At 39.5% G+C, this 14,215-nt stretch overlaps 1 pseudogene; it reads left to right on the plus strand.

Annotated features, from left to right (window-relative positions):
* Window positions 1-1,413: 1,413 nt before the first annotated feature.
* Window positions 1,414-2,882, plus strand: LOC118714297 (annotated as a pseudogene).
* Window positions 2,883-14,215: the final 11,333 nt, after the last annotated feature.

The following is a 14,215-nucleotide window of genomic DNA, read 5'->3' on the forward strand; positions in this document are numbered from 1 at the left end:
TCTCATTGACATTTCTCTCTCTCTCCCCCCTCTCCCTTTCTCTCTGAAATCAAAAATACTTTTTTTAAAATAAAGAAAGAAATGGCCACCTTTGAAGATGGGTACCAGCCCGACCTCAGGCTCACAGATCTTCAGTACTTGGTGGGAGATGGTGTAGGTGTTGTGTTCAGTGTTTGCCTTTTCCTCTGCAGAGGCAGCATGGTACTTCTCAAACTGCTTCCTTGTCACAGCTTTCAGAGCCTGTGCCATGAAGGAGCTGGCCAGTACTTTGCTTCCTCCTTTCATCATCACGTTGGAGAAGTTACTGATAAAAGGGTCTTCAAACACAGAGCTTGTTTTCGTGGCTCCTGCTCAGACTTCTCCTCCTCAGTCAGCTCTGCCCTTGCAGTAATATTCCTTGTCAATTTGAGGATCCTGGGATTCAGGGCCACAGGGCTCTACCTCACCTGGGTTAGCCATGGAAGCCATAGGCAGTACTGCTTAGACCAGTGCTAGGTCGGATCATCCTTCATACTGCCTTCACCCCTACCCCCGCCCACTTTTTTTATATATTTTATTGATCTTTTACAGAGAGGAAGGGAGAGAGATAGAGAGCTAGAAACATCGATGAGAGAAACATCGACCAGCTGCCTCTTGCACACCCCCTACTGGGGATGTGCCTGCAACCAATGTACATGCCCTTGACCAGAATCGAACCTGGGACCTTTCAGTCCATAGACCGATGCTCTACCGCTGAGCCAAACCGGTTTCGGCCCCTGCCCACTTTTTTATGTGCATGAGATTCTCAGCAGCTTCAGCTATAATAGTAGAAAGCAGAAATAGAGTTGATGCTTAACTCATCTTTCTATTCATAACTATTTCCCCCATATATATATAAACTATAAAAAACACTCAAATACATTTTATCAAATGTTTCTAATAAAACATTTAAGTTTATGTTAAATAACTATTCACCAAAGTTATTACGTTGCCTTGGCTAATTGCGTACTACCGATACTACTAATAGTGATAATAACTCAGTTCAGAATAAAATGTTTTAAAATTCAGAGTCTTTGGTCATGGAAAAAAAATCTTTTAAGATTTTTGATTTAGCTCAGCCGGCATGGCTCAGTGGTTGAGTGGTTGGTAAGGAGGCCATGGTGTGATTCCCAGTCAGGGCACCTGCTTGGGTTGTGGGCTCAATCCCTAGTGTGAGGTGTGCAGGAGGCAGCTAATCAATGATTCTCTGTCATCGTTGATGTTTCTATCTCTCTCTCTCCCTCACTCTGCTCTCTGAAATAAATAAAAATGTATTTTAATATAAATAAATTAATTTTTATTTATATTTAGTTATAGAAAATTATGATAGGGCAATTGAGAAAATATTTCCGAACATCAAAAACTGCATTAGGGGTCAGGGTGTGGTGTGGGCATCCACAGAGGGTCGACTCTTGGAACCCATGGAGGCGAACAGGGAACCAGTATTATGGCGGAACAGGATGTGGAAAACGAGCTTCTGGGTTATGAGGAAGATGAAGAGACGCAGGCACCTGCAGAGAGCACCCCAGAGCTCCCTAAGAAAGATGTCAAGGGGTCCTAAGTTTCCACCACAGCTCTGGCTTCTGAGACTTTCTGTTGACACCTGAGCTCCTGGGGGCCATAGTGGACTGTGGCTTTGAGCATCCATCTGAGGTTCAGCATGAGTGTATTCTCCAAGCCATCCTGGGCATGGATGTCCTGTGCCAGGCCACGTCTGGAATGGGCAAGACTGTAGTCTTCGTGCTGGCCACCCTACAGCAGATTGAGCCGTCAATAGACAGGTAACAGCCCTGGTCATGTGCCACACTCGGGTGCTGGCCTTTCAGAGAATCAAGGAGTATGAGTGCTTTTCCAAGTACATGCCCAGTGTCAAGGTGTCCGTGCTCTTCATGGGTCTTTCTATCAAGAAGGACGAAGAGGGACGAAGAGGCGTTGAAGAAGAACTGTCCCCATGTCGTGGTGGGGACTCCAGGGTGCATTTTGGCACTCCTGCGGAACAGAAGCCTCAACCTGAGAAACGTGAAGCACTTCGTGCTAGATGAGTGTGACGAGATGCTGGAGCAGCTGGACATGCGGCGGGATGTACAGAAGATCTTTCACCCGACACCACGCCACCTGAGCAAGGAGATCTGGCCTGTCTGCAGGAAGTTCATGCAAGATCCCATGGAGGTGTTTGTGGACAACGATGAAACCAAGCTCACACTGCATGGACTGCAGCAGTACTATGACAAGCTCAAAGACAGTGAAAAAGAAAATCATAAACTCTTCTACCTCCTGGATGTGCTAGTTTCCTCAGGTGGTGATCTTTGTGAAGTCAGTGCAGCGCTGCATGGCACTGGCGCAGCTACTAGTGGAGCAGAACTTCCCGGCCATCGCCATCCATAGGTAATGGCCCAAGAGGAGCGCCTTTCACGCTATCAGCAGTCCAAGGACTTTCAGGGGTGGATCCTGGTGGCCACCAATCTGTTTAGCCAAGGGATGGACATTGAGTGAGTCAACATCGTCCTCAATTACGACATAATTATGACCTGCCTGAGGACTAGGACACCTACGTCCACCAGGTGGCACGTGCGAGTCGCTTTGGCATCAAAGGCCTGGCTATCATTTTTGTGTCTGGTGAGAATGATGCCAAAATCCTCAGTGATGTTCAGGACAGGTTTGAAGTAAATGTGGCAGGGCTTCCTGAAGAAATTGACATCTCCACATACATTGAGCAGAGCCTGTCACCGCACACCTGACATTCCGGAGCCACCCTGCTTCCCGTGTGCTGCTTTAAGTCCACTTTCTAGGCGACAGTGGGGCTTCCTTTTTACTGTTCAAAAACCGTAGATTTGTGTAAGAATACATTTTTATTATGAAAAAAATACTGCATTAGGATAAAAAATGTTTTTTAGAATGGAAATGTGAATTCAAGAAGAAAATAAAAACAATGAAATTTCAGACTATTATATGATAGATGATAGAGCTTATGTTTCTTTACATGGATGATGATGGTGCTACCAACCTATTTTGATATCTAAACAATTGTATTTTAAAATATCAATATTTACAAAAAGTTTAAAAATCGCATTTTCCACGATCAAATTTGAAATAAAAAAATGAAGTATTATCTTGAAACTGTGCAAGAAATCACTCAGTGTAAGATTATTTTAGGGGGTACATAAGAGTTGCTTTAAAGAAATTTTCATGCATGTGCACTTGGAAAAATGTAAAAGAACATCATTCTAATGTTGCTTGAAATAAGAAAAACTTAGAGGAGGAAAAATTCATCAACAGAAGAACAAAGGAAAAATGTATATATATGTATGTTATACTACTATATGGGAATTAGAATGATGAACCAGATGTACATACTATTATAGTAAATAAACATGAATGAATTTAAAAAATAAGATGTTGACAAGAAAGCTAAATTATTTATGTTTTAACTAGCAAAACATTTAAAACTATTGAAACATATTGTTTTAACTAGAAAATATAGAACAAAAATTTAAAACATTCATAGAATTAATAAACATCAAATTCATGACAAAGGTTAATTCTCAAGAGGAAAAAAAGGAAAAATGAGATTAATGAGGTTTCAACTGAACCTGTAATTTTTTTTTCTTAATTTATAAAACTAAGGCAGTTTTAGCCAAATGTTAAAATTATCAAAACTTTGTAAAGCTGAGAGGTGGACACATTAGTTGTTATACCTATATGTACAGTTGAATAATTTCTTAATAAAAATAGCTAAAAGTAAAAGACAATATATAAAATAAAAACAATAATATAATGTATCCTAAAATGGCACAGGGAAGAATGTTTTTAATTACCAATCCAACAGATCATAGGAATAAAGAAAAAATAAAATACAAAGAAAAAAGTGATTTAAAAACATGGTGGAAATTTAAATAAATCAATAAGTACAATATACTCTTTAGTGGCCAGATTTATTATGATTTCTGAGCAAATAATAATCTGGCCACTCAGTGTATATCCTATATAATAAAAGGCTAACATGCAAATTGTCTCCTTGACCAGGAGTTCCACCAGCAGACATGCCAGCTAACCGCCCATGTCCCCTCCCCTTGGCCAGGCTGGCTGGACCCACCCATGCACTAATTCATGCACCAGGCCTCCTCCTTTATATATATTGTTAAATATAAATATAGATATAGATATAGATATAGATATAGATATAGATATAGATATAGATACAGATACAGATACAGATACAGATACAGATACAGATACAGATATAGATATAGATATAGATATAGATATAGATATAAATATATATATATATATATTATACACACACACACACACACACAATGAGTGACCAGATTATTATGCATTCAGAGATCATAATAATCTGGCCACTCAGTGTATGTAAGGAGAATAAAGCCACTATTAAAAAAATAGAGACCCTGTGATTTTTTAAAAGCCAGCCATGTAATGCTTACAAGAGATACAACTTAAAACAAAATGGCACTCAACAATTAAAGATAAGAGATTTAAGAAATAACAGGCAGATTCTTTTCTAAGAAAAGCTATTATAGATATATTAATGTTAGATAAAGTTGAACTTTAGGCAAAAGGTAATATTGGGGTTAAGGAGATAATCTACATAATTAAAATGAGATCAAAAGTCTTAAATCAATATGTACTTAACAATATATATAAAAAGCAAAAAACTGACCAAAGTATAAGATATTGACAAACCATAGTCATGAAGAAAGATTTTTATCCCATTTATATCATAATATGATAAATTGAGTAACTTTCCCACCTCCCAAATCTATAAAATATAGCAAATTTGGACAACCAAATTAGTATTTAGACTTCATAGGTATATCTAAATAGAACCCTGCAAAAAAAAAAATGAAAATACTATAGTTCCCCCTTACTCAAAAGGGATACATTCCAAGACACCCCCGCCCCCAGTGGACACCAGAAATTGTAGATAATATCAAACCCTATATATACTGTTTTTTTCTTATACATGCATACCAATAATAAACGTTAATTTAAAAATTAGACACAGTAAGATGCTAACAAAAATTGCTAATAACAAAATAGAACAATTATAACAATATATGTAATACAAGTTATGTAAATACGGTCTTTCCTCTATCTCTATCTCTATCTCTTCCCAAATACAGTATTGAACTCTACTAACCTTTTCACTTAAAGAGGCACTTTCCAAATTCTCTTTGGCATAACTTTTGTGCTTTGGGGCCATTATTAAGTAAAATAGGGTTATTTGAACACAATCAGTATGATACTATAACAGTCAATTTGATAATCCAGGTGGTATTAAGTGATTGATAGGCAGAGAATGTGTACAGCAATGGAGTCACTGGATAAATGGATAATCCACCTCCAAGGCTGCATGGAGTAGATAGGCATACGATCATACTATGCTACTCAGAGCAATGCACAATTTAAAATTTATGAATTGTTTACCTCTGGAATTTTCCATTTAATATTTTTGGACCACAGTTGACCACAGGTAACCGAAATGGTGGAATGTGAAACCCCGAATAAGAGGGACTATTGCATATTGTCCTTTCAAGTGTCCATAGAAAATGATGAAAATGACACAAGTTAGCTTTTAAAAGAAGTCTCAACAAATTCCAAGTCATAACACAGTTCACACTCCATTACACAATAAAAATAAGTTCGAAAACAATAAAATGATAATTTTAAGTATTGACATATGTTTGAAAACTTTTGTTTTAATGGATTCTTAAACTAAGAAGGGACTCTCAAGTTCTGTCCAGTCCAATTTATAAAATATGTACCAGAATGAGATCGAGTTTAAATGCCACTCAGACAGTGGCAGTAACTCATGGAATCCACTAGATGTCAGTGTGACTTTATGTTTATTCTCATTTGCCCAAATGGTACAGTTCACAGATCATCCAGTTCAACTACTTAGATTTCAGACCCAATCTTAAACCCTTTTAGGGCTTATTCAAATATCTAATAATGATAAAATATTAATATATATAATGAATAATTTTAATGCTATACAAATTTAAATTTTTGTCCATAAATTTAAATAGTTCCCTAAATCTTTTTCTGAATATTTTTGTGAATTATTTATTACCTTGTTAAAGCGGTTTGTAGGATTTTAAAGGCCTTTTAAGAGGTAAAGGCAATACAAATGTCTGTCTTGGCTCATGCTTCAGACTTTCCTAAAATCTTAAACAAGCAGCATTTGGCCTCAGTGTACCCTATACTTTTCAATTAGGTGGCCCCACACATAGCACTAGTAGCAGCCAGCTTTAGTGCATAACTTGGCCTCTCCTGGACACCTCCAAGCCAAGCACAAGTAGCAGTCATCTACAGATCACTTTGTATAATAGCTCATGTTAGGTGGCCTTAGAACATAGGTGGCAGCTGACCTTGACCTGAATCTCTCAAGAGGTCCAAGAGCCAACACACTTGGTAGACAGCTTCAGACCATGTCAAAGCACCACACAACCACATCCACAAGCGACACATTCAAGAGGTGGTCTCAGCAGACATTAGAGCCCCAGTAAAGCAAATCCTGCTCCAAAGAGTGAGGCTCTGCAGAGCAGCTTCTCTGCTCTAGTGACAGCCAGTCATTGCAGCCTATTGACCAGGGTGGTAATCCTTCCCATTGATGTGCCAAGAGCCATAAAGGCTCAACTACAGCAGGAGGGCATACACAGCCCACATGGGGGTGTACCTGGAGTACCCAGGTCAGGTAAACAGGGAGTCTATGCTATTGGACCCTATAGGACACCACTATATAAGACCACTTATTCAAGCCTAGAAGATGTAGCAGTCCTGCTGAATACATAAGAAACAAACGCAAGGAGGCTACCAAAAGGCGAAGACAAAAAATGTCACAAATGTATCGATAAGAACAGAACAAAACTCAAGAAAAAGAACTACACAAAATAAAGATAAGCAAGCTACCAACGTAGAATTCAGAACACTGATTATAAGGATAATTCAATGAAATTAGGGCAAGATCAAAGGAACTTAGTAAGAACTTCAATAGAAAACATAAAAATGGAGAGAGAAAACAAAAAAAGAACTAGTCAGAAATGAAGATTACAATAACTGAAATGAAGGATACATTACAGGAAATCAATAGTAAAACAGATGAAGCAGAGGATCAAGTTAGATTTGGAAGATAAGAAAGCAGAAAAAACCAAGTCAAAAAAGAAAAAAATTTGGGGGGAAAAAATGAAGATAGCATTTTTTTTTAAGGAGCCTCTGGGACAACTTTAAGTATACCAACATTTGCATCATGGGAATGCCAAAAGAGCAGGAATTGAAAACCTATGTGAAAAAGTAATGGCAGAAAACTTCCCTAACCTGGTGAGGGAGATAGACATACAAGTGCAGAAAGCACAGAGAGTCCTAAATAAGATGAACCCACACCAAAACACATCATAGTTAAAATACCAAAGGTTAAAGTAAAAGGGAGAATCTTAAAAGTAGCAAGAGAAATGCAGTTAGTTATCTTTAAGGGAACTCCCATTCGACTGTCAGCTTGTTTCTCAACAGAAACTTAGCAGGCTGGAAGGGACTAGCAAAAAATATTCCAAGTGGTGAAAAGCAAGGACCTACCAAGATTACTCTACCCAACAAAGCTATCATTTATAATTTACATATAAACAGCTTCCCATACAAGAAAAAGCAGAATGCGCTCATCTTTAAGAATACAAAGAAGAAAACAGATTTAAAATATGAATAATTGAACAATAATGCATATCTATCAAGAATTGCATTTAAAAATCAAAATAAACAAATAAGAACAGGAGCAAATTCATACATACAGAGAACATTTTGACAGTTGCCTGCTGATAGGGAAGTTGCAGGGGATGAGTAAAAAAGGTGAAGGGATTAAGAAGTACAACTAGGCAATTATAGAATAGTCATGGCGAAATAAAGTACAACATAAGGAATATAGTCAACAATATTGTAATAATTGCTCTGGCCAGGTGGCTCAGTTGGTTGGGGCATCATCCTATACATCAAAGGTTGAGGGTTCATTTCACAGTCAGGGCACATACCTAGGTTGCAGGTTTGACTCCCTGCCTGTCAGTATATGTTCAGGAGGCAACCAAACAATCTTTCTCTCTCACATTGATGTTTCTTTCTCTCTCATCCCCCCTTACTCTCTCTTTAAAAATCAATAAACATATCCTCAGATAAGAAATAAAAACATATATATTGTAATAACTATGTCAGATGGGTATAAGATTTATCGGATGATCACTTAGTAAGTTTTACAATGTCTAATCACTGGGTTGTACACCTGAAACTAATATAATATATGTCAACTATAATTGAAAAATTAAAAAAAATTATTTAAAGTAAAAAAGGAAAATTTACATAACATTTTTTAAAGAGACAAAGGCAAAACTAATTTATTTTGGAGGTACAAATTCTTCTAAGTTGTCTTCAAGTCATATATGTACATAAATTGAGTTCCTCTTAGAAATTCAGCCCTGTAACAAAGTAATACCAATAGTATAAGAGATCCTGAGAAACCCTCTACTTATTCTAACTGCCTGCACCTTAAAAACTGACACATTGGGAATGCTTCTATTTTTAAAGACTGCAGGGAAGGAAATCATTAGTCAGGAAGTTCTTCCTGTCTAATCTAAAACCCTCCTGGTGAAGTATAATGCCATTTCCTCTACAGGAACCTTTTCAGTGAGGATAAAAGAATAAACTGCCCACCATCCTCATGTAGAGACTAACCCTTTACATCCTGGAATATGTGTAGATAATAAGGCTCTTGTGAGCTACAAAGTGAATCTCAACAAGGGAGGCAGCAGGAGGAACTGTCAGGTGAAGTAATAATAGTCCAAAAGTTAATGGCCTCAAAGGTTCAAAGAGAATCTCTAACAAAATAGATTAAAGTAAGGAGATATGGGTCCTTGTCTCTACCAGCAATCTGGATTACTTTAGGGGGCTGGATTAAATATAATCACGATGGAGCATCTATTATGAGCAAGGTGCTTTAACTAATTCTTATGTTCCTTACAACTGGCCTGGAAGGTAGAAGGGGTTATTATCATCAGTATTGCCATTGTGATTTTAACCACTTTAAAATAAGAAAACTGAAGCTCAGGAAGGTTATTTTGACCAAGGTCACACAGCTGGTAGGAGAGCTAGGCTCTCAGTTCTGTCAGGACTTCAGGGCGGACTCCAAGGCAGGGCTAGTTCAGAACATCTCTGCCTTCAAGTTCTTCCAGCTATACAGAGATGGCCTCTTAAAAAGAAAACATAAAAATAGGAGGCAGGGTGGGTTTCCTCATCCAGGTCACTGCTCCTCCTTTAACTTTAACATAGGTCACTGAAAGTTAACACTGTGTGAGTTAAAACAGGATGCTCAATTGTTCTGTTTGTACACTAGGGACAGAGGTACTCAAATGTAAGTAGTGCTTCATAGTAAATGAAAATGGTTACCATGGGAAGTTGTGGAATCTAAAGCTCTGTCTTTAAATATACATAAAGAAAAATATCCACAGTCATCTGGGGTGGTTAAATTTAGCCCTACCTAAAGTCGGGGTATGGACTAGAAAGAATCATTCATCTAAGCCTGACCGATCCTTAACATAGTATTAGGTTGTCCTTTGCCTCTGCAGTATAAATACCTGTTGTGTCCTTTCCTTTTCCTTTCCTTTTCTTTCTTTTTCTCCTCTTCCTTTCTTTCTGAAACCACCAGAGGGTGATGGGGAAATGGGAGAAAGGTACAGACTTCCAGTTATAAAAGAAGTTAAGTTCTAGGGATGTAATGTACAGCATGGCGACTCTAGTTAATAATACTGTACTGCCTAGCTCAGTGGTCGGCAAACTGCGGCTCATGAACAACCAGGCCAGCAGAAGGGAGCAGCTGGGGGGACTCAGCTGACAGGGGGGCAGTTGGGGCAACCAGGCTGGCAGGGGGATAGTTAGGGGTGACCAGGCTGGCAGGGGGACAGTAAGAGGTGACCAGGCCAGTGGGGGGGGGCAGTTAGGGGCAACCAGAATTGCAGGGGTGTGCAGTTGAGGGCAATCAGGCTGGCAGGGGGACAGTTGGGGGTGATTAGGCTGGCGGGGGGGGCGGGCAGTGAGGGGCAACTAGGGTGGTAGGGGGGGCAGTTGGAGGTGACTAGGCTGGCAGGGGTAGGGGAAATTGGAGGCAACTAGGCCAGCAAGTGGGGGAGGGGGGGGCAGTTAGGTGCAACAGGCCAGCAGAGGGGGGCAGTTGGGGTCGACCTGGATGGCAGTGGGGGGCAGTTAGGGGCAACTAGGCTGACAGAGGGTGGGGGCAGTTACGGGCGACCAGGTAGGCAGGCAGGTGAGAGATCAGGAGCCAGCAGTCCAGGATTGTGAGAGGGATGTCCACTGCCGGTTCAGGCCTAATCCAACAGTCAGACATCCCCTAAGGGATTCCGGATTTGAGAGGGTGAAGGCTGAGCTGAGGGGACCCCCACTCAGTATGTAAATAAAGGAAAGCTTTGTTTTCATTAGTTTGACTGGGTATACTGGATAAACTAAGAGAAGGAAAACCAGGTAAAATAATTTAGTGAGCTGGGAAATATGTGCTGTCTGCTTTGATAGGATGTGGTTTAGAGATTCCTGGTTGGAATGGCCCATACCCTAAGAGTTCCGGGTGGGTGCCATGCCACACAGGAAACAATTGTAGCCCGCCCCTGGGAGTAAGCCAGAGAGCTAACAAATTCAGTGTGCATTGAAATGCTTCAACAACGCGCCTTCTGAAGGGCCTGCCCTCTCTGCTGGGTCACTGACCTTTATAAGTGCACAGTCACGGCCACCGCCTGACAGGCATGAAAAGCAGACAGACAATGGATGAGAAGGAGACATGCACAGAGGGAGGAAAATGCACTCATTCAGGGGATTTACTGGTCAGGGATGTCATGTCCAATGTCCAACTCCGTGATGGTGTTTAAACCATGTATAATATATCAGGCTGGATAAATAGAAGGAATAATTGTTATCAACATAAAATAGCCCTGAAAATAATGATGTTTTGTGGCAGCACAAAACAATATCAAAAGTTGTTTTGCTGTAAAATTTTTCACCAAATCCTAAAAGCTTTAGATCATTAAAATTGATTAGAGTGTCACACAGCCTGATTTCAAAGGCATTCCAGAATCCAGGGATAGCATCATATGGTAACTTACAAGAGGGGGAAAGAAACATTGAATTTGGGTCCTGAGTTTGTCACAAAGTAGCTATACAACCTTTGACTACTTGCTGCATACCAAATAGGTAATCTCAAAGTATAATGATCCCATTTACCTGATATTTTAGGATATCTGTGATTGTTACTGTCCGTTTGCATTCTGAGATCATCTGTACAGCTTCGTGTTTAAGAAGTGTAAAAATCATATTAACACAGTCACATCAATAAGATGCCCTAGTTTTGTTTTGTTTTTCCATGTTGGATTTTATTAGATTTATTTTTAAGAGAAGTCCATTATTATAGGGGAAAAGCATTTGAAAACCCATTCTCAAGCATGATTTTCTACCTCCAAAGATAAATATTGTTATTGATTGTTTTAGAGTGAGAGGAAAGGAGAGAGAAAAATCAATTTGTTTTCTTTATATTTAGGCATTCATTGTTTCTTGTATGTGCTCTAACCAGGGATTGAACCTGCAATCTTGTTATATTGAGATGACACTTCAACCAACCAAGCTACCCAGCCAGGGCCAGGTCTATAATTTTTGTAATGAAAAAGGAATGCATACATGATACCTTTTATTGATAAACATTTTCAGAGACTCCTCTTAGTGATATTAAATTACATACTTCCCCTAGTGATTCTTTTTTTAAAAATATATTTTATTGATTTTTTTACAGAGAGGAAAAGATAGGGATATAGAGTTAGGAACATCGATGAGAGAGAAACATAGATCAGCTGCCTCCTGTACACCCCCTACTGGGTATGTGCCCACAACCGAGGTACATGCCCTTGACCACAATCAAACCTGGGATCTTTCAGTCCACAAGCCGACTCTCTATCCACTGAGCCAAACCGGTTTCGGCGTCCCTAGTGATTTTTGACCAAAATACTATTCTGACAGAAAAATAATGTACTACGGATGTGATGCGTGTGAAAAGAAACAAATGTTCTGCAAAGCCTCATCTGGAAGGGAGCACTGTCCTAGACAGCATATACACCATTCCTCATGAAGGTGAAAGTGTGCAGAGGGTATTGTCAGCTCATTCTGTTCATAGCTCGTGGTCTCTAAGTCTTATCACCCTCATCTGGTTACATCACCCTAAGGACATACCCCAAATGGCATCTTGCCTAGCATTCCATCCCGAAGGGCCTAACTACCCATCTTGTTTCAGGGAAAGTAACCAATTTCTTGTAATCCTCCCCCAGGGATATTTTTCCCATTATTTTTTTAGAGAGAGTGGAAGGGAAGGAGGGGCGGAGGGAGAGCAAGGGAGAGAGAGAGAGAGAGAGAGAGAGAGAGAGAGAGAGAGAGAGAGAGAGAGAGAGAGAGAGAGAGAGAGAGAGAGAGATGTTGGTGTGAGAAAGACACATTAATTGGTTGCCTCCTGCACATGCCCTGACCGGGATCAGGGTTCGAACCTGGAACCCAAGTACATACCCTTGATTGGGACTCCATCCCTCTAACCTTCAGTGCACTGGCTGACACTCTAACCACTGAGCACCTTGCCCAGGTCAAAAGTAATAATTTTAACAACTGAACCCAGACATAATTATCTGCATTGACCTACAGAAATAATCATAGGATGCATTTCAAAGTCAAATACAAGTAATTTCTATTATTGATCACTGAGAAGTAGTCTTTGTCACTACTCCCTTCTATAAATACAAGGTAACTAAAGAAGCAAAATGTGTGAACAATCTGCAAGTGGGTTCCTAAAATCACAGCACATATCTGATGGTTACAGTAGATTTCACTCAAGAACCTGTTTCCATATGTGTTAATTATTGTTATTGTTTGCAAAAGTACAGAAATTTAATCCTGGAGAGGATGACATTACAATCCACTTTATGATGTAGGCCAGTGATCAGCAAACTCATTAGTCAACAGAGCCAAATATCAACAGTACGACGATTGAAATTTCTTTTGAGAGCCAATTTTTTTAAACTTAAACTTCTTCTAACGCCACTTCTTCAAAATAGACTCTCCCAGGCCGTGGTATTTTGTGAAAGCCACACTCAAGAGGCCAAAAAGCCGCATGTGGCTCATGAACCACAGTTTGCTGACCACAGATGTAGGCAATTGTCCTTCTCTGCTACCAGTAAAGAGATTGAGCTCTCTGTGAGAAAATGGAAGTGTCTGAGCCTTGTCCATTTTCTTCAAGAAAATGATACTTCCTTGTTAGGCCCTAAGCCTGTGTGACTGGAATAACTGTTCCAATGGCTTCAAGAGAAACACTGGAAGAGCAATCACTGTATTTACTATACTGACTTCCCAAATACAAACATGCTGGATTACCTTCTAGGAGCTTTTTTAAATTCAAGTATTATTCATATAGCCTAAAATATCACATAATCATATGCTGAACACTTTGCACAGGTTTGTTTTGTGTGTGTGTTTTTAAGGTTTTCTTGATTTCTCTGTTTCTTTTTAAAAATTTTTCTTGCCAGGGAAGTGGGGGAGTCACATCTAAATGTAATAGAGATGACTGCTAGAATTCTAAGGAACCTGAGTGTACTCGCCCCACCCACTTCATCAGGAGCTTCCTGCGTGCGGTGGCATCTGAGTCCTATTAATTTGTCCCAGACCACACCAAAATTAAGCTGTTCGAGTCTGAAACATTCCATGAATTCAGTTGCGAGGAGGAATTTGTTCAGCCATATTAGGGATTCATATTTCTTTCCTCCCCCAAGAAGGCCTGAGTGTCCTTATAAGGGAGAATGCCTCTGTTTCCCACAGTGTAGAGAGCTAAATAAATATTCTCTCACAGTCAATGCAGAGGTAACTTTTTTTTTAATGGATTAAAAAAAAAAAAAAAAAAAGCAGTTCTAAGAGCCCATCACTGTTTCAGCATCCCCATTCAGAGAGGGGGGCTTTTGTCTCTCTCTCAGTGGGAGCTGCCATTTTAATGGGGCCTCCAGCGGGGCCTAGTTTGATGATGTGAAGAAGGCCTGGAAGAATTGAATTTTTTTTTTTTAATTTAGGTTTTGGTTAATTTAACCATACTGGCTTTCAAGTGAATTAAATT

The sequence above is a fragment of the Pipistrellus kuhlii genome, unplaced genomic scaffold (genome assembly GCF_014108245.1).
Source record: "Pipistrellus kuhlii isolate mPipKuh1 unplaced genomic scaffold, mPipKuh1.p scaffold_m20_p_10, whole genome shotgun sequence".
In the NCBI taxonomy this organism is placed as follows: domain Eukaryota; kingdom Metazoa; phylum Chordata; class Mammalia; order Chiroptera; family Vespertilionidae; genus Pipistrellus; species Pipistrellus kuhlii.